General features: G+C 48.7%; 1 protein-coding gene across 3 annotated transcripts in view; it reads left to right on the top strand.

Annotated features, from left to right (window-relative positions):
* Nucleotides 1–954: 954 nt before the first annotated feature.
* LOC135901671 (angio-associated migratory cell protein) overlaps nt 955–21,139 on the top strand; it is an 85,567-nt gene continuing 65,382 nt past the window's right edge. Inside the window, exons 1-2 of one of the 3 annotated variants that reach the window (XM_065431510.1) lie at nt 957–1,160; nt 16,877–16,964. The gene's annotated coding sequence lies outside the window, so the exon portion shown is untranslated. Of the gene's footprint in view, nt 1,161–16,876; nt 16,965–21,139 lie in introns of all 3 variants that reach the window. The other 2 variants (XM_065431511.1, XM_065431509.1) reach the window with 2 other exon arrangements.

The raw sequence follows: 21,139 nt of genomic DNA, 5'->3' as shown, positions 1-21,139 counted from the left end.
ATCCGAGAAGACACCTCACTTCCAAACGTATCCCCTTGCGACTATAAAATTTAATATGCTATTGTCGCAACAAAATAGAAACAAACTCACCTCGGACGCGGCTTTTTCCGCCTTGCCGGCCACGCATCCTGTCGATTCTGTGGTGCAAGCTCGGCTAGGGACAAACGGAGCAAACGGTTTTCTTCCCTGTAGTACCTAAACGACGAGAAATCTTGAGCACCAAAAGTCCCCACATTTCTCTCTCGCAGCTACTGCTCCTCGCGCGTGCGCAGAAACAGCGGTGAAATCCATTTTCGATGTGCTCGTGCATCCGTCCGTCTCGGCTCCGTCCGCGGCGGGTTGGAAATGGGGGTCACGCGAATTAGTGTCGCTGCGATCGCGTCTTTTGTCACTTGTACCACTTCTGGTTTCGCTTCTGCTAGCGACACTCAAAGCACACTAGCGACACTCAAAGCAGCACCACCAAAATGAAAACCGAAGCAGAAGCAGAAGCGAAACCAGAAGTGGTACAAGTGACAAAAGACGCGATCGCAGCGACACTAATTCACGTGACCCCCATTTCGGTCATCTCCCGAACGGAGCTGTCAAACTGAAGCATGTCTACGAACGTTGGTAAACGCATAACCGAGCATTAGAATACCATATAAAAATACAAACAGCTGATAATAAAAATATTGAGAATAATAATTACAAAAAGAAAATATAACTAATTTCCGAAACCAATGCAAATTAGTTTCGGTTTCGGAATGTGATAGTTAGGGTTGAAGAAACACGGTCTTGAAAAACTCGCTCTAACACCCAAACTAATCGTAATAGGGACATACTGTTTTTTGTACCATGTAGCTAAATGTTTGGGTATCTTAATTATAAAAAACGAAAAATTTAATATTTACAAAAGAAATCGAGCTTTGAGTGTGGCCTCCCACCTCAACCTGACCGTGGTGGCCAATGTTGGTGGCATGGCAACATTGTGCTGCTCATGGCGCCTGCCATTCTACCGTACGTGAAGACGTGAAGTAAGGAAAACTGGCGCCGTGTTTGCCGACAGCGCGCAGTGTTTAGTTGCCACGCAATGATCGCTTCAGACAAGCGGAGAAGTCCGATAACTGATTGACGCCCATATTTTTGTGACCTGTTCGCGATCTCAAGGACAAAGTCAAGTAAGCGCATGATTCTACAGCGGTTGCGATATCGAACGCGCAATGGTTAGAGCGAGTCACGCCTGCACGCACGGCTCCGTGTGAGCGACCACTGCGAAGCAGCTGCGGTGCAGATGGCGGCCCTAGTGTTTTGTGCGATGTTGTAGTTGACTCGGGCGCCGACGCTAGGCAATAATGGAAAATAGTTCGTTTCAAATATGGCTACTAGGCCTGTTTTGTAATACCGGTGTCTCACGGCCACTTTCGATCACGATTGGCTCCTTCCTGCAGCTTGCTTTAAAGTACCAATCGTGACAGAAATTCCGTCCTGATCGGGCGATCGCGATTGGAAGTGCTGTATGTGACACCCGTGTAAAATTCCATTTCCATGCTTGGTACCGGAACAGCGACACAACGGCGGCTTCCGACCGACGTTGAGCGGACGGAAGGTGAAAGGGTTCCTTAGAAAATGCGGGTCCTTTACGAGAGGCCAACCGTGGAATGACCGTGCAGTGAGAAAGTGCACTACTATACGTAACATGTATGGGTTGCCATATGTGTTGCGCTTTCAGGGTTTCTAGAAGTACCGAAGTTGGGCGAGTTGGTATGCATTCGTATTTCAAGAACGTTTCAATCAGCACTTAAAATGGTGTATGTTTTGTTCTTGTATATTGGACAAACTGGGAGATGTGTTGATAAGAGGTTGACACAAGTATTCGCTAAAGGCCTCGTATGGGCATTTGCCGTCCCATTGCAAAAAATGTGGTTGCACCCCCGTTTTCTGTGATGGGCTAGCCACCTTCAGTGGTCAGACGGTGCGGCAATGAATGGATGGATGTTATACTGCAGGCGAAAGTCGCCGATTTGGTCAAGGTGGAAGCGGTCCAGGCCGCGCAATTAGGACCGTGGCCGATCTTGGAGAAGAGAAGGAAAGGAGCGCAGAACTGGAAAGGCGGCTCGATGCGCTTGTGACGCGGGCAGCGGAGAATGATGGGTCGGGACATCAAGCCGGTGGCAAAAGCCCAGAGAGTAGGGTAGACCTTACAGGTGAAGTGGCAGGCAGGGTGGCAGAGCAAGCGGCCGTCTGCTTGCCGCTGGTGAATCGGCATAGTTATGGTGAAGCAGCACAACATGCCCCGAGTGAGGCGACACTGCAACCACAGGGGTGCCAGTAGTCGCGAAGGGAGGAGGGGAACAAGCTAACCCCAAGGAATGAAGTCGTAGTCAATGATAAGAGGCAGCATAATCTGGAAGTTAGGAGGGAGGAAGAGAATACCCTAGTACTTATCGGTTGTGACTCAAATATGAGAAGGTGCAAAAGAGCTATAATGGAGCGCGCAAAGGGTGATAAGCGGGTAGCAGTCGAGGTGTTCCCAGGCAGGACAATGGATGCAGTACTGACGGAGATAAAAAGCTACCTTTCTAAGAATGTTGCAGAGGGCAATTTGGTAGTGGTAGCAGCGGGCCTAAATGATGTCCTGAATGAAGCCGCAAAAGTAGGGGAAAGATTAGCGGAGTGAGTTGATGATTTAAGGGCGAAAGCACAGCAAGTACAGATTGTGGTATGCACAGGGCCAGAGGTGCAGGGACGGAACGGAGAAATTACCTAGGACATTGTGGCTGGTAATCAAGAGATAAGAAAGCTAAGCAAGAAGAAAGGCTTTGAAGTGGGAGACATAAACAGAGACATGCATGGAGCAGGCTTTGGCGGAGGCTTTACACGAAATGGCATCCACTTTAATGGAAGGCTAGGAGCCGAGATCGGCTGGTGCCTGGCAGGCCGGGCAGTAGCTTCTTTAGGGGGTCCACTGCATCTCGGGGCATAGGGGTAAATAGAAACAATGTAGAAAGCGCAACAATGGAGCCAATAAAATGACCCCTAGGAGGTCCAGGAAGAAAACTACAAAAAAGAAATTTAACACCAGGATCAGGTACGTAAACATGCAAGGCGGTAGAAAGAGAGTGAAGTGGTTAGATATAGAACAGCAGTTAAAGGATGAACAAGTAGGTGTATATGCGCTATGCGAAACACATTTCAGGGATCTAGAAGACCCACCGTTTATTGAAGCCTACGTCTGGGAAGGGAGCAACAGAACAACAACGGAGAGGATGGGAGGAAGATTAGGTATGCTGATACATCAAGGAACAAATTGGCAAAGAATAGTCAACTTGCAAAGAACATGTCTGGCTATCAGGTACGATTGCCAGTAAAAAGACATGGCTAGGAGTAGTTTATTTAGAGACGGGACAAATACAGGCAAGAGAACAAGGATCTAGTGAAGTGTCTTCATGACTCTATAAAGCAGTTTGGAGAAGGTGCCGATATTTGTCTGCTGAGTGATATGAATGCCCACATCGAGGATCTGGATGGATACACAAAGCATACATTAAGTGTGAGGGACAAATCACGTTGGAATGCTGTAACAGACAAACAACCATTGACGACTGCTTAATGTCGCAGGGGTTGTATAGCAAGCTCGCAATAATGGAAATAGAAGAGGCAAAGTATAGCCTCGGAAGTGATCATAAGTGTATTAGTCTACAGTTGGGAGCCCTGCTCCAAAGAGAAATGCAGGGAAGTCAAGAAGAGTACGCAAAATTAAATGACAAACAAATAGTGCAAATAGCGGCCGGCATAGAGGAATCAATAGAGAAACATCCCATGGAAAAGTGGGAATATAATCAGTTAGAACTACTCATTAGTATAAAAATAAAAGAAGTAAAAGGAGTAAACTGCTGGAGAAAAAAGAGGAAGCCACGAAGTTGGTGGAATAAGGAAATTAGGGAGGCCATCGAACAACGACGGTTGGCATCATGGGAACACAGAGAAGCAAAGAGGGCGCAGTTATCTGAAGAAGAAATAGGCCAAAAATGGGAATCTTATCGACGAAAGAAACAAGTGCAGGTCCTCGTCCAGGCTAAAACAAAGCTGTCCTCTGATCGCTGGCTGGCTGAAGTTCGCGATGCAACTAAAGGAAGGTCAAAAAAATTCTGGAACCATATAAGCCGACTGGGTAAAGCGAATCACAGAAAGCAGGAACGGATTCACGATGCCGAGGGAAATTGTTTAGAGGAAGATGACGCTGTGAACTACATTGGTTCAGTTATAGCCGAGTCATTTAGGAAATAAGATAGGGTAATTGCCCCTAATGAGGGAGCAACACAGGATAGCACAATAGAAAACAGCTTAGAACTGACCAATCTTAACTGGAAAAAGGCAGAAGCAAATGTTCCAAAATGCATGCCCGCAAGGGCAAACGAAATTCCTATCAAGTTAATTAATGAACTTGGCCCAAGAAGCAAGGAAACGCTGATAAAAGCATTGGAGGCAGTCATAACAAATAAGCAAATTTCGCACAGCTGGAAACAGAGTAAAATGAATTTGATTTATAACGGGAAAGGCGATAAGAAGAACATAAAATCCTTCCAACCAATTACGGTAACATCAGTTGTATATAGGCTGGCAATGCAGGCGGTGTTATTAAAAATGCAGTCATGAGTAGAAAGTAATGGAATACTTAGAGAACTTCAGAACGGGTTCAGAAGTGGTAGGCGCTTAGATGATAGCCTGTTTGTGCTTACCCAGTGCATAGAAATAGCTAAGGTAGAAAATAGTCCACTGTATTTAGCCTTCCTGGACATAAGTGGTGCATACGACAACATGAACAGGGAACTCCTGTGGAACATATTAAAGGATGAAGGTATCGGTCATGGGTTAATTGATTTTCTACAGGAAATATATTGAGAAAATAATGTTGAAATAACATGGAAAGGAATAAGAGTACGACAACTGTCGAGGTACACAAGGGATTAAGGCAAGGTTGTCCTCCATCACCACTGCAGTTCATGCTTTATATGATAAGTATGGAAAGAAGGCTACAAGGGAGCAATCTAGGGTATAATATGTCATACAGATTAGGCGGAAATAGTGTTGAGCAACGACTACCCGGTTTAATGTATGCGAACAATATTGTACTGTTAGCAGGTAGCCAGGAAGATTTGCAGACTCTGGTTAATTACTGTGGAGACGAAGGAGACAGTTTAGGTTTCAGTTATAGTGCAGCTAAGTCTGATGCGATGTTTTTCAACGATACAACTGATCAGGAGCTTACAATACAAGGCCATGAAATACACAGAGTGGCCGAATACGAATATCTTGGAGTATGGATAAACAAAGGGCAGATGTACACGGAAAAGCACTAACAGTCTCTCATAGCAAAAGGGCGAAGAGATGCCAGTATAATGAAACATAGGGCATTGTGGGGGTACAACAAGTATGCGGTACTGAGAGGTATTTGGAAGTGAGTAATGGTGCCGGGGCTTACTTTAGCAAATGCGGTCCTGTGCTCAAGGGCAGAAGTTCAGTCGAGACTAGAAGTAAATCAAAGAACTGCTGGACGATTAGCACTAGGTGCCCAAGGGAAAACCAGAAACGAAGCAGTGCAGGGAGATATGGGCTGGGCATCGTTCAAAACACAGGAAGCTGAGAGTAAAATCCTATATGAAAAACACCTGAGGAAATTGGATGATAACAGGTGGGCAGCTAAGGTGTTTAAATACCTATACAAAAAGAGCGTTGACTCACAATGGCGGAAAAGAACTAGGAAGCTAACCAGTAAGTATGCCAGACACGAGGATGGAGAAACACAGAGCATTAAATGACAGGTTAAAAACGCGGAAGGTAAAATTGGATAAATTTAATAGAAAAGAAGCATAGTGTTGAACTATATCATTAAAGTTAAAGTTAAACATTGCATTAAGTAACATTATAAAATGGTGTAGCAACAATTACTTAGTTTTTAATCCTCTAAAAACTGAATTTATGGACACGTGCTCAAAGGGTCTTAATTTCTATTCCTGAAGTAAAGCTTGGAATTCATTCAATTCCCGTTAGCACCGATGTCATTTTTCTTGGCATACATCTTGACCCCAACTTTACATTTCGCTTTCACTTCCAACGTCTCAAGTACAAGACTGCATTTGGTATATGTGCTTTAATCAAAGCTCATCCTTTATTTTTTTTGTGTGAGGCTCTGCTGGTGCTGTATTATGCGTTCATTCATAGTCGCATTAATTACGGCATTGTTTCATGGGGCAACACATACGCTTGTCACTTATCAATTCAACATATCCAAAATCAGTCAATACATATTATCACTTCTAGCTTCATGCAATCCAATGTCTCATTGTTACTTCGCACGTATAATATCTTGCCTATTAATAATTTGTTCCATTTTAACATACTCGTCTTACTCCACAAGTTGCTTCATAATAATCTTACATTTCCATTCATTGCAGTTGACCTTTTGCAGAATAAAACTATAACCAGATTTGTGGCTAATAACAATTTCTTGTTAACCATGGTTCATACCACTTACGGCAAAAAAATCTTCCTTCGCTGCGATTTCTCTTTGGAATAAATTACCATCAACTATAAAATCCTGTACTTCTCTTGAAATCTTTAGAAATCACCTTAAACATCATTTCCTGCGATAACTAACTATGATCTGGCGGTGTACTTTTGACTTTTCTCTCACATGTCATTTCATGTATTTCATCCATGCTTTTTTCCGACTTTCTTTTATAATGTTCTTTTTCGTGTTTATGTAGATGACATGTCTAATGATGTATTTGATCTGTAGATGTTGTTTATAATAACACTAATTTGCTGACTATTGATATCATCATCAATGTTGTTATTATTTACCAAGGGTCCCACTACAGTTCTTTCACTTTGGGACCCTCGTCTGTATATTTGTCATGTTGTAATTACTTCTTTTTTTGGAACTGTAAAGGGTGGTTTATTCAGCTGGTAGAGCAGCAGCGACAAACTCAGCACCAGCAGGTAGGGCGCAGCCAGCGAACGAACAGGGTACGTGCCACGCGATGGCAACGGGGCTTTTCAGCCTGCCGCTCTTCTTTGTCACAATCACCCCCGGAATTGAAGAGTAGCCATCCTGGCGACCTAGAAAGAGGTGGGCGGATCGTAATACTGCTTCAGCCGGTCAATGTGCACAGTCTCTCGCCCCCGACGACGCAGATCGGAAGATGGCAGTACGTGTTCGACCACGTAGTTCACTGGTGATGTTTGTGCAACCACGCGGTAGGGCCCGTGGTACTTCAGGAGGAGCTTCACCAAAAGGCCAGGAGCAGCAACAGGCGGGACCCAAAGCCACACGAGTGAGTTGACCAAGAAGAGGTGAGGGGGAGGATTGAGGTCATGGCGCTCTTTTTGGCGGCACTGTTGAGCAGACGTCAAAGAACGGGCCAGTTGTCGGCATTTCTTGGCGTGCTGAGCAACCGCAGAAACAGGTGAGCATTCAGCAGGGTCCGGCCGGTACGGGAGAACAGTATCAATGGTGCTGGAGGGATGGCGGCCGTAAAGCAGAAAGAATGGTGAGAATCCGGTAGTGGCTTGAGAGGCAGTGTTATATGCGTAAGTGACGAACGGAAGTACAAGGTCCCAGTTGGAGTGGTCAGATGCAACATACATTGATAGCATGTCACCAAGAGTTCTGTTGAATCATTCTGTTAAGCCATTGGTCTGTGGATGATAAGCAGTAGTAGTGCGGCGAATAATTTGGCATTCAGATAGAAGTGACTGCAGGACATCCGAGAGGAATACACGGCCCCGATCGCTCAACAGTTCACGAGGTGCACCATGGCAGAGAACGAAGTTGTTTAGAATGAACAAGGCGATGTCTTTTGCTGATGCGGCAGGCAAGGCGGCGGTTTCAGCATACCGCGTCAAATGATCTACGGCGACAACAATCCATCGGTTGCCAGCGCCAGTAGATGGAAGAGGCCCGTACAGTGGAACCCCGTTCATACGTTTTTCACCGGACCAAGGAAAAAAAACGTAACAGCCGGGAAAACGCAACAGTGAGGAATGCTCCGAAAATGAATGAAAAAAGTGCAGCTTCAACTATAGACAATTTATTTCCACAGAGTGCACTTAGAACTTGAAAAAGTCTAGAATGGTAGCTTGCCGTTTCTTTTGCTCGCTAGAAATCACCACACATTTCTCAATAGCCTGGAAGGCCGCATTGCTGTCAGCGTCGCTGTGAGGTGCGGCGTACCTGCGGAGGGGGTCCATAACTGCGATGGCTTCTCCAAATCTAGGATTTGGCAACTCCCCGGCATCATGCGGCTCGTGCTCCTCCTCGTCACCGCGCCACGGCAATGGCAACGGATGAAGGAATATCCGTGGGAAATTTTGCCCTCTTTGGCATAATCATGCTAATGTGCTAACGATTGTTCACTATTGCTGCGCAGCGCGTGCATCCGAGCAGCCCGGTTGCACGCAGCATGCCGTGGTTTCGCGAAAATGTAAACAAGAGAAGAGAGCTGGCCCGATAGGCAGAGCAACGCCATGAGCAACGCCAACTTCCGGCTTCCCTTTAGCTATAGCTTCACAAAGAGTGACGTCAGGGCCTCTCCTGAGTTTCCTTCCTCCGTGGGTCGACCCGTCTAACAAACCATGTGGCGACCGTAATCACAGTGATGATAGCGAGAGCATTTTTCACGAATGGCCACCTAGTGGCGGCCTCTTGAACTGGCGTGCGGCTTCTTGCGGCCAGTTCCATTGCCAAGCCCGGTCAGAACTCGTCAAAAGCCAAAATGGCGGTTGGAGCGCGTTGCCTACTTTAGCCCAGGTGGGTTCGGGTTGCGACGCATCATGCAGGAACGTTTTCACAGCCACTATGTAACAACGCAGTTCCTTATACATTGGATCCTATGGAAGCTATGCCGGGACCGGATGAAAACATTGTAGCAGCCGGGAAAACGCAGCAGTGAGGAACGTAACAGCGGGGTTCTACTGTATATATCAATGCCGACACGGTCAAATGGCTGAGCTGGGCAGGGAAGTGGTCGGAGAGGTGCGGTGGAGAGATGAGGGACACATTTGCGTCGCTGGCAGGCAATGCAGGAGCGTACGTATTTGTCGACGAAGGTGTACATCCCTCGCCAATAATATTGTAGGCGAAGCCGTGTGTAAATTTTGCACACTCCGCCATGACCACACTGCGGGTCAGAATGAAAAGTGGAGCACAACTCTCGTCGTAGGTGGCGAGGCACTACTAAGAGCCATTTGCGGCCGTCGTTGTGGTAGTTGCGGCGGAATAAAAGTCCGTCCTGGATTGTGAAATGCTGCGCCTGTCGGCATAACGCTCGAGGTGCCGAAGTTGCCGGAGGATTTGACAAAAAGTCGAATATCATGACGACCCATGGGTCCTTTCGTTGCTCCGATGCCATGTCCAGGATGTCAGGTGGTGAGATGTCATGTCTGTCGGTAGAAGTGCTGCTGTCTGAAGTAACTGGGGAGTGCGAGAAGGCATCGGCGTCAGCGTGTTTGCGTCCAGAGCGATAGACGGCACGGATATCATATTCCTGGATTCGGAGGGCCCACCGAGCGAGGTGGCCCAACAGGTCTTTTAGGTTGGACAACCAGCAAAGAGTGTGATGATCCGTCACCACGTCAAAGCGGTGACCATAAAGGTATGGACGAAATTTTCGAAGAGCCCATGCGATAGCCAGGCACTCTTTTTCTGTTACTGAGTAATTGGCCTCAGGTTTTGTAAGGGCACGACTGGTATAGGCGACTACGTATTCGGCATTAGTGTTCGCGCGTTGTGCGAGCACAGCACCAAGGCCGACACCACTGGCGTCAGTGTGAAGTTCTGTAGGTGCGCTTGGATCAAAATGGCGGAAGATTGGCAGAGACGTGAGTAGGTGACGAAGAGTTGTAAAGGCATCATCAGAGGCTTCCGACCAAGCAGAAAGTTCATTGTCGATTTGGAGAAGCTGATTTAGTGGTGCGATCACAGTAGCGAAATTGCGAACGAAACGTCGAAAATAAGAGCATAGGCCAATGAAGTTGCGTAGTGCTTTCAAGTTAGTGGGCTTTGGAAATTCGGATACGGCGCGAAGTTTAGCAGGATCAGGAAGAATGCCTTCTTTGGAAACAACATGGCCTAATATAGTCAGTTCTCGAGCTGCAAATCGGCACTTCTTTAAGGTAAGCTGGAGACTAGCATTCTGGAGACAGGTCAAAACTTCATGTAAACGCCTGTCACGTGGTAGTGACGTTAAAGAACACAGTACCAATACTGTGAAAGACAAAACTAGCTCTTATTGGGCGAACCTGTGCCCACATAGGCAGGCTACACTTAAAGCACAACGATAGCGGCGAACACAGTCGGCGATCGTCGAAAATCGCATCAACGGGTCAAGCGCTTCGGCTTTTATAGATCAGTTGTCGAATGTTCTAGATTAACCGATGGGACCCGCGTGTCTTTCACAAAGTTCTACACTAATCGCGTCGCGCATACATGCAATCAGATTACACAAGTTGCGGTGAAAGACAGTGGATGGAACCATCGATAACATTCCAGAAACTTCTTTTATATACAGGCGCGTCCTGCGCTGCGCGATAACATTTGTTAGGCGGCCAAACGTGGTCACCCGATAAAGATAAGTACATGTGTCATTGCCCCCTCTTAAAAAGCATCGACCCGATGCTGCAAACAAACGAAAGTAATAAAAAAGAGAAGCACTCATAGCAAAGAAAACAACAAAATAAGGAAGTTCGTCAGCGTCCATAAAAGGGTTTAAGGCGCACCACGTGGACTACTTCAGATCGTGCGCGGCGCCGCTGTGAATGCGAAATGCCATCTGGTACGACCTCATAGTCCAGTGCGCCAATACGTCGGATGATCTTGTAGGGTCCGAAATAGCGTCGCAGTGTTTCTCTTTGAGTCCTCGTCGGCGTATCGGGGTCCATACCCAAACACGGTCGCCGGGCTGGTACTCGACGAAGCGTCGTCTGAGGTTGTAGTGTTGGCTGTCGGTCCTCTGCTGCTTCTTGATCCGCAGGCGGGCGAGCTGTCGGGCTTTTTCGGCGCGCTGGAGATAGGTAGCAACGTCAAGGTTCTCCTCGTCAGTGACGTGCGGCAGCATGGCGTCGAGCGTCGTCGTCGAGTTCCTGCCGTCGACCACCTTGAACGGCGTGGTCTGTGTTGTTTCTTGCACCGCCGTGTTGTAAGTGAATGTTACATACGGCAGGACCGCGTCCCACGTCTTGTGCTCGACGTCGACGTACATTGCTAGCATGTCGGCGAGGGTCTTGTTCAGGCACTCCGTGAGACCATTCGTCTGCGGATGGTAGGCAGTTGTCCTCCTGTGACTTGTCTGGCTGTATTGCAAAATGGCTTGCATGAGCTCTGTTGTAAAAGCCGTTCCTCTGTCGGTGATGAGGACTTCTGGAGCACCATGTCGCAGCAGGATGTTCTCGACGAAAAATTTCGCCACTTCGGATGCGCTGCCTTTCGGTAGCGCTTTAGTTTCAGCAAAGCGGGTGAGATAGTTCATCGCCACGACGATACACTTATTTCCGGAAGTTGATGTCGGAAACGGTCCCAACAAGTCCATCCCGATCTGCTGAAAAGGTCGATAAGGAGGCTTGATCGGCCGAAGTAATCCCGCTGGCCTTGTCGGTGGTGTCTTGCGTCGCTGACAGTGTCGGCATGTCATCACGTAACGGGCGACATCGGCAGTTAGGTGCAGCCAGTAATACCTTTCTTGTATCCTCGATAGCGTCCAGGAGAAACTGAGGTGCCCAGCGGTCGGATCGTCATGTAGGGCGTGCAGTACTTCTGAACGCAGCGCCGACGGAACAAGAAGGTAGTTGGCATGGATTGGTGAGAAGTTTTTCTTCACGAGTAGGTTGTTTTGAAGCGTGAACGAAGCCAATCCCCGCTTAAATGCCCTAGGGACAATGTCGGTGTGCCCTTCCAAATACTCGACTAGGGCTTTTAGCTCCGGGTCTCCTCGTTGCTGTTCGGCGAAGTCTTCCGTACTTATTATTCCAAGGAAGGCGTCGTCATCCTCGACATCTTGCGGCGGTGGGTCAATGGGAGCGCGTGATAGGCAATCGGCATCTGAGTGTTTTCGTCTGGACTTGTATATTACAGTGTTGTCGTATTCTTGTAGTCTGAGGCTCCACCGTGCCAGCTGTCCTGAAGGGTCCTTTAAAGGGACCCTGAAACGATTTTGGCGATTTTCTACAAACGTACTGAGTCGTTAGAGTACGTTCTTCTGATTATCAATTGATGCATTTAAGTGCTCTGCGTAAAGCGTGTAATTTATTATAAGGTTTTAAAAATACCCATCGCTGCCGATCGCAGCGCACTGCTCGGCGGAATTTTAAGCCGCCCCTACCCATATGATGCAAATAACCCATATTACGTCACATGGGCGAGCTATCTGATTGGCTGACCAGGGCGCGTGGTCGATAATTTTTCCAACTTTATGGTGAACAAATGATGCTCGTAATAGTTGGAATGTTAGTTACTTTGTTTTTGTAAAAAGAAAATAACTTAAAGAGAATACACAAGAATAGTTTTTTAGTACACTTCAGCACTTCCGGCACACAGCAAGTGTCGTCTGCTTGTGTTACAACGCACTCCATTTTGACGAGAGCTCCGCGGTCAGAGTCGGTCTCAGTCTTTTCGCGAGCACTATGATTCGACTTTGTTGCCTTGTGGACTGCAAACCTAGCGACCTGCAAACCGCGAGTCCAGTATTAGGGCAAGCGCAAGGGGACAGGGTCTGGCCGCTTGACTGTGCCGGGATGAGCCACGAGATGAGCAGAAGAGCAAATGTGAACGGTCTGCACGGTGCAGCCACCTGGTGGCACAGAGCTCAACCATACACAGTAGCAGCAACGAAGTGTATTCTTTCGCAGGAGTGTAATCATCAACACGTTGTTTTTATAAATGTTTAAAATGTTTTACACTTCGTTAGAGCAATATTAGCGCTTTGTTTGACTGGTTAAGCGCTGCGCCAACAAGTGTCTGGACCATGCAGACCGATCAGGCCGCTCACGTACGCCTACGCCAAAGTTCCGTCATCAGCTTGAGTTTATGCCTCCAGTCATTGCCGAAATGACCAGCTTGCCTGTGGTTAACGGAATACCAGACACGTTCGGCGCTACGACAGAATGCTCGCAACGCACGCTGCTTCGATAGTTCTCGGTCGACGGCCAAGCGGTTAGCGGAGAGGTCTCGCGCGGGAGGGGGCGTGCTCCTAAACAACCGGAAGTGAGCGATGTGACGTCGCATCGTGACGCTGAACCAGTGAAGGCGGAGCTTAGCGCCGCTTGCTCGGCGAGCGAGTTGAGGAGGAAAAGCATAGCTAGGGAGGAGGGTAACTTCTAATCGCTTGCAGCTCCATTAATACGTAACGCTTCACTGAAATTGTGGTGCCAATGTTCTACTTAAGCTGTACCCTACGAGCCTACAAAATTTGTCCGAACCGTTTCAGGGGCCCTTTAAGTTAGCTAGCCAACACAACGCGTGATGGTCGCTGACCGCTTTGAATGGCCTGCCATATACGTAAGGGCGAAATCTCGCTGTAGCCGAAACGATGGCGAGGCATTCCTTTTCGGTTGTAGAATAATTGCCTTCCGCTTTTGACAACGAACGGCTAATGTAAGCTATCACGTATTCATGTCCATCTTTTCTCTAGACTAGGACGGCACTGAGGCCTAGCCTGCTGGCGTCAGTGTGTATTTCGGTATCGGTGTGCTCGTCGAAGTGCGCAAGTACGAGCGGCAACTGCATGCGGCGTTTGAGTTCTTGAAATGCGTCGGCCTGCGGCGTTTCCCACTTGAACTCTACGTCACATTTAGTTAGATTTGTCTGCGGCTCAGCGATGTGTGAAAAGTCCTTGGTAAATCGCATGTAGTAGGCACACATGCCAAGAAATCTACGCACTGCCCTCTTGTCGATGGGGTACGGGAACTTTGCAATGGCAGCTGTCTTCTGCGGGTCCGGGTAGACTCCAGACTTGCTGATGGTGTGGCCTAGGAACAGAAGCTCATAGTAAGCGAAGCGGAACTTTTCTGGCATCAGAGTGAGCCCTGATGACTTGATGGCCTCTAGTACTGTTGCAAGCCGCCTAAGGTGATTGTCGAAATTTCCGGCGAAAACAACGACATCATCCAAGTAAGCGAGACAGGTCTGCCACTTCAGTCCTGCTAAAACCGTGTCCATCACGCGTTGGAACATTGCAGGCGCCGAGCACAGTCCAAATGGCAAAACCTTGAACTCGTAGAGGTCGTCTGGGGTGATGAAGGCGGTCTTTTCGCGATCTCTTTCATCGACTTCTATTTGCCAATAGCCAGACTTGAGGTCCATCGATGAGAAGTATTTAGCATTGCAGAGCCGATCCAATATGTCGTCTATCCGTGGGAGGGGGTATGCGTCCTTCTTCATGATCTTGTTCAGACGACAATAATCGACGCAGAAACGTAGGGTTCCATCCTTTTTCTTCACCAGGACAACAGGGGATGCCCATAGGCTTTTCGACGGCCGGATGATGTCGTCGCGCAGCATTTCGTCGACTTGTTCTCTTATAGCTTCACATTCTCGCGATGAAACTTGGTAAGGGCTCTGGTGGAGTGGTTGAGTGCACTTCTCGGTGATTATGCGATGCTTGGCGACTGGTGTTTGTCGAATCCTCGATGACGTAGAAAAGCAGCCTTTGCATCGTTGGAGCAGACTTCTGAGCTGTTGCTTAATCACGGGGAGACTTGGATTAATGTCATAGTCTGGTTCGGGAACCACGGTCGTCGGGGTAGATGCAACGGAATCCGAGAGGACAAAGGCATTACTGGTTTCCAGAATTTCCTCGATGTACGCGATCGTCGTGCCCTTGTTGATGTGCTTGAACTCCCAGCTGAAGTTTGTCATCAGCTCTTCAGTTTTCCCTCCATGCAGTCGAGCGATCCCTCTTGCGACGCAAATTTCACGATCTAACAGTAGACGTTGGTCGCCTTCGATGACGCCGTCTACGTCAGCGGGTGTTGCGGTGCCGACCGAAATAACAGTGCTGGAGCGATGCGCGATGCTCATTTGATCTTCGAGCACACTCAAGGCGTGGTCACTATGAGGGCTCTCCGGCAGTATCACTTTATCTTCCGTAGGCCTTATTGACTTCGACTTCAGGTCGATGATTGCGCCGTGTTGGTTCTTCATCATCATCATCATCAGCCTGGTTACGCCCACTGCAGGGCAAAGGCCTCTCCCATATTTCTCCAACAACCCCGGTCATGTACTAATTGTGGCCATGCCGTCCCTGCAAACTTCTTAATCTCATCCGCCCACCTAACTTTCTGCCGCCCCCGCTACGCTTACTTTCCCTTGGAATCCAGTCCGTAACCCTTAATGACCATCGGTTATCTTCCCTCCTCATTACATGTCCTGCCCATGCCCATTTTTTTTTCTTGATTTCAACTAAGATGTCATTAACTCGTGTTTGTTCCCTCACCCAATCTGCTCTTTTCTTATCCCTATCATTACACCTATCATTCTTCTTTCCATAGCTCGTTGCGTCGTCCTCAATTTGAGTAGAACCCTTTTCGTAAGCCTCCAGGTTTCTGCCCCGTAGGTGAGTACTGGTAAGACACAGCTATTATACACTTTCCTCTTGAGGGATAATGGCAACCTGCTGTTCATGATCTGAGAATGCCTGCCAAACGCACCCCAGCCCATTCTTAGTCTTCTGATTATTTCCGTCTCATGATCCGGTTCCGCAGTCACTACCTGCCCTAAGTAGATGTATTCCCTTACGACTTCCAGTGCCTCGCTGCCTATTGTAAATTGCTGTTCTCTTTCGAGACTGTTAAACATTACTTTAGTTTTCTGCAGATTAATCTTTAGACCCACTCTTCTGCTTTGCCTCTCGAGGTCAGTGAGCATGCATTGCAATTGGTCCCCTGAGTTACTAAGCAAGGCAATATCATCAGCGAATCGCAAGTTACTAAGGTATTCTCCATTAACTCTTATCCCCAATTCTTCCCATTCCAGGTCTCTGAATACCTCCTGTAAACACGCTGTGAATAGCATTGGAGAGATCGTATCTCCCTGCCTGACGCCTTTGTTTATTGGGATTTTGTTGCTTTCTTTATGGAGGACTACGGTGACTGTGGAGCCGCTATAGATATCTTTCAGTATTTTTACATACGGCTCGTCTACACCCTGATTCCGTAATGCCTCCATGACTGCTGAGGTTTCGACAGAATCAAGTGCTTTCTCGTAATCAATGAAAGCTATATATAAGGGTTGGTTATATTCCGCACATTCCTCTATAACCTGATTGATAGTGTGAATATGGTCTATTGTTGAGTAGCCTTTACGGAATGCTGCCTGGTCCTTTGGTTGACAGAAGTCTAAGGTGTTCCTGATTCTATTTGCGATTACCTTAGTAAATACTTTGTAGGCAACAGACAGCAAGCTGATCGGTCTATAATTTTTCAAGTCTTTGGCGTCCCCTTTCTTATGGATTAGGATTATGTTAGCGTTTTTCCAAGATTCCGGTACGCTTGACGTTATGAGGCATTGCGTATACAGGGTGGCCAGTTTCTCTAGAACAATCTGCCCACCATCCTTCAACAAATCTGCTGTTACCTGATCCTCTCCAGCTGCCTTCCCCCTTTGCATATCTCCCAAGGCTTTCCTTACTTCTTCTGGCATTACCTGTGGGATTTCGAATTCCTCTAGACTATTTTCTCTTCCATTATCGTCGTGGGTGCCACTAGTACTGTATAAATCTCTATAGAACTCCTCAGCCACTTGAACTATCCCATCCATATTAGTAATGATTTTGCCAGATTTGTCTTTTAACACATACATCTGATTCTTGCCAATTCCTAGTTTCTTCTTCACTGTTTTTAGGTTTCCTCCGTTCTCCGTGTTGGTTCAGGAAGTCCATACCGAGAATGACGTCTCGTGAACACTGTTGGAGGATAACGAAGGTGGCAGGGTAAGTCCTGTCATGAATGGTTATTCTTGCCGTGCAGATACCAGTCGGCGTGATGAGGTGTCCTCCAGCCCATCGAATTTGAGGGCCTTCCCATGCAGTCTTAACTTTCTTCAACTGGGCGGCGATGTGTCCACTCATTACGGAGTAATCAGCCCCTGTGTCTACTAAGGGGGTAACTGCGTGGCCGTGGAGAAGCACGTCGAGGCCGGTGGTTCTTTGTCTGGCGTTGCCGTTAGGTCTTGGCGTCGGATCACGGCTGCGTCGTGTTGAACTGAAGTTGGAACGTCGCGTCGTCAAGTTGTCTTTCATTGGTGTAGTCGTGGCTTCCTGATTTCATTGGGACGGTGGCGTGTCGTTATTATGTCGTCTAGATGGTCTCTTCGTCGTCTTCGTCAGCGGCGGAGAATCTTCGTCAGTTCGACGAACAGCAACCGCACCTCCATCGGTTGCTGCTTTTAGTTTTCCGGATGTGGGCTCGCAGAGCGGCCCCGTGCTGGGCCAGTGTATGGACGGCGCTGCGGTGACAAGTAGCGGCCAGGTGACGGTGAATGGGACGGTCGTAGAGGGCTCCACTGAGTGGCGGCGAGGTGGTCGGCTATATCGCGAGGTCGTTCGCCAATCTGACGGTGAACCCTCGGAGTCCCATCTCCTGGTATGGGCATCGGCGGTAGATGTGCCCGGCTTCTCCGCAGTGGTAGCAAAGCGGACGGTGGTCGAGGGCGCGCCAAACGTCGGTCTTCCTTGGAATGCCGCGTGGGGTGACGGGTTGGCGCGCTGGCGGTGGGGGTGGTGGTGGACGACGGAACTGTGTTGTCACTGGGCCCTGCTGAGGGCACGTAGGGGGAACATGATGGCGGGACTACAGCGACGTATATAATCGCTTGCGGCTGAGGCGATTCAGGGCCTACTCCGAGTTGTTGTTGGAGCTCCTCACATACGACGTCGGCAATCGAAGCCACTTGAGGCTGTGATGACGGGAACTGCTTCTGTAGCTCCTCACTCACGACTGAAGTTCGGCGTAGCTTGTCGAATTCGTGCGGCGGTTGAATTGCCGGTTCCGCATTTCCAGTGTCTTCTCGATGCTAGTGGCCTCGCGAAGAAACTCGTCGACAGTCTTAGGTGGGCTTCGTAGCATACCGGCGAAAAGTTCTTCCTTTACACCACGCATCAGTAGCCGGATTTTCTTTTCGTCGGACATTTCCGGGTCACCGTGGCAGAATAGGCGGCTCATTTCTGCTGTAAAAATCACGGTGGTCTCATTAGGCAGCTGCACTAGGGTTTCTAGTAGTGCTTGGGCTCGTTCTCGGCGTACGACTCTTGTGAATGTCTGCAGGAGGCCGCTTTGAAAAAGGTCCCAGGTCATTAAGGTGGCTTCTCTGTTCTCGAACCACGTCCTGGCAGCGTCTTCCAATGCGAAGAAGACGTGTTGCAGTTTGTCGTCGCTGTTCCAGCTGTTAAATGCAGCGACCCTCTCATACGTCTCGAGCCAGGTTTCCGGGTCCGTGAATGTAACCGCAGAACGTCGGTGGCTCCCTTGGCTGCTCCAGCACGACGGGGGACGCTGGGGCAGCCATTGGGGTGGACATGGTGGCAATCTTCTTGCTCGTCTCATGTAGAAGTTCGTGCTCTGGGGGCAGTCCTTGCAGTCGGCGGCTAGCACGCTCGTCTTGGGTGATGTTGGTTTTGTCCTCTGGCTTTGGGCTTGAATCGAGGCTTTGCGGGGGCGTTCGGTACATAAACGCACAAGCGCCTCCACCAGATGTCACGTGGTAGTGACCTTAAAGAACACAGTAGCAATACTGTGAAAGACAAAACTAGCTTTTATTGGGCGAACCTGTGCCCACAAAGACAGGCTACACTTAAAGCATAACAATAGCGGCGAACACGTTCGGCGATCGGCGAAAATCTGATCAACGGGTCAAACGCGTCGGCTTTTATACATCAATCGTCGAATGTTCCTGACTAATCGTTGGGACCCGCGTGCTTTCCACAAAGTTCTACGCCATTCGCGTCATGAGATGAAATCGGATAACATAAGGTTCGGTGACAACATACAGCGGATAGAAGCATGGATAACTTTCCAGAAACTTTGGATACATGTAGGCGCATCCTGCGCTGTGCGACAACATTTGTTGGGCGGCGAAACGTGGTCGCCCGATAGAGATAAGTACACGTGTCACGCCTTAGGTGGGTCAGAAAATGAGGAGAAAAGACGACAACATTGTCGAGGTAGCAGAGGCAAGTATGCCACTTCAGGCCGCATAGGATGCCGTCCATCATGCATTTGAAGGTGATGGCCGCATTGCAGAGAACGAACGGCATTACAGTGAATTCATACAAGCCGCCTGGTGTTACAAATGCGGTTTTCGAACAGCCAGCGTCAGCCATGGGCACCTGCCAGTAGCCAGAGTGGAGATCTAAGGAAGAAGAAAACTCCGCTCCTTGCAAACAGTCAAGTGCATCGTCAATATGTGGCAACGAGTATACATCCTTTCGGGTAATGTGATTAAGCCTTCGATAATCAACGCAAAATGTTATGGTGCCGTCTTTTTAACTAGGACGACTGGCGATGCCCAAGGACTAGGAGGCCGGATGACACCGCGATTGAGCATATCGTTCACCTGATCATTGATAACGCATCTTTCAGTTGCCGATACTCGGTGGGGACGCTGTCAAATTGGTGCATGGCTCCCAGTGTCGATAGTGTGCGAAACAGTCGTGCGGCCGAGTTATGTTGCTTGGCAATCAAAAGACGAAGAGAAGCCTTGGAGCAAGCGAAGAAGTTTGTCGCGCTGTGTCGTTGTAAGGTCACTGGCAAGAGCTGGCGTAAAAGAACGCAGCAGTGACTAAGGAGGCGATGCCTCGAGAGCAGCAAGATAAGTGGAGTCGTCCATCGTGTCAAATATTGAAGATGAGGTCAGTGGCTCTGCTCTGCCAAGGCTTTCACGGCGGCGTAAAGTAATTGGTTCAGCCGATGGGTTTGAGACGCACATGAGAGAGGCGCCAGCTTTGAACTCGAGGACGGCGAACGGCAGTGGTAGTGAACGGCGGCGAACTAAGAATTCAAACGGAGTGAAGAGTACTGTGCCGTCATCTACAGATTTGCAAGAGATACTGACAAGTGTGGAAGACCAGGCAGGTATAACGGTGTCTTCTGAAACAGCGATTCTGCGACAATGGTCCTTATGGTCAGTGATAATATCGGTCGAAAACTGAAACAGCTCAATTTCAGCGCGGGCGCAGTCAATGATCGCATGATGTGTGGAGAGAAAGTCCCGACCTAATATGACGTCGTGTGAACATGATGGCAATACGATGAATTCTATGATATAGAGGACCTCCTGAGTTACGACACGAGCAGTGCAGGCGCCGGATGGCTCAATGTGCTGCGCGTTGGCAGTTCGAAAAGACAGTCCAGAAAGCGGCATCGTCACTTTTCCTATCTTGCTGCAAATACGGGCTTCTATCGCTGAAAGTGCAGCGTCGGTGTCGACAAGTGCTAGCGTCAATGTTTTTTCTATTGCGACTTCAATAACGTTCTTCGGGGAAGTGTGAGGCCTTATACATTTCGCTGGCCCCGCAGTTCTAGCCTCCTGAACTGCGATATTTAGTTTTCCTGGCGCAAAGGGCTCCGCCGCCAGTGCATGGGGGAAAGCGAGCGGCGGCGAGGAGAAGGTGAATGGCGAGTGGCGGAGAATGCAGTGTTGACGGCAGAAGGAGATTCAAAGGCATCCAAATAGTTGCGGCGTTGTTGGAAACGTGGCGCATACGGACGCACATTGTTCGGGACGTTCGGTGTAAGCAGGCGACAGTGACATGCCACGTGTCCAGCACGGCCACAATAAAAACAAATCGGACGGTTGTCTTCTGTGCGCCAATGGTCTTGAGGTCATGCATAGTGCACCAGTGGACGAACTGGAGGGGATACGGGTGGGCGCAAAGGTGGGCGAAGGGGCCGTAGGTCTGTGGCACAGGCCTCATCGCGACTTCGGCGTACGTCAGGGGAGCGGCCGTTAGAGCTGGCTGAAGAGAAGGCGAAATGTGGTCGGCTACCTGCTCCTTGATGACAGATTGAAGAACGGGCGCCAATGGAGTACTTGGCTGGCCGTGTGCAAGTGGAATCAAGGAAAGCTGACGAGCCACCTCTTCACGGACGAACTCCTTGATTTGTAGCA

The sequence above is a fragment of the Dermacentor albipictus genome, unplaced genomic scaffold (genome assembly GCF_038994185.2).
Source record: "Dermacentor albipictus isolate Rhodes 1998 colony unplaced genomic scaffold, USDA_Dalb.pri_finalv2 scaffold_16, whole genome shotgun sequence".
Lineage (NCBI taxonomy): Eukaryota > Metazoa > Arthropoda > Arachnida > Ixodida > Ixodidae > Dermacentor > Dermacentor albipictus.
Note: the sequence above shows the minus strand (reverse complement) of the source record. Positions and strands in the feature narration are given on the sequence as shown.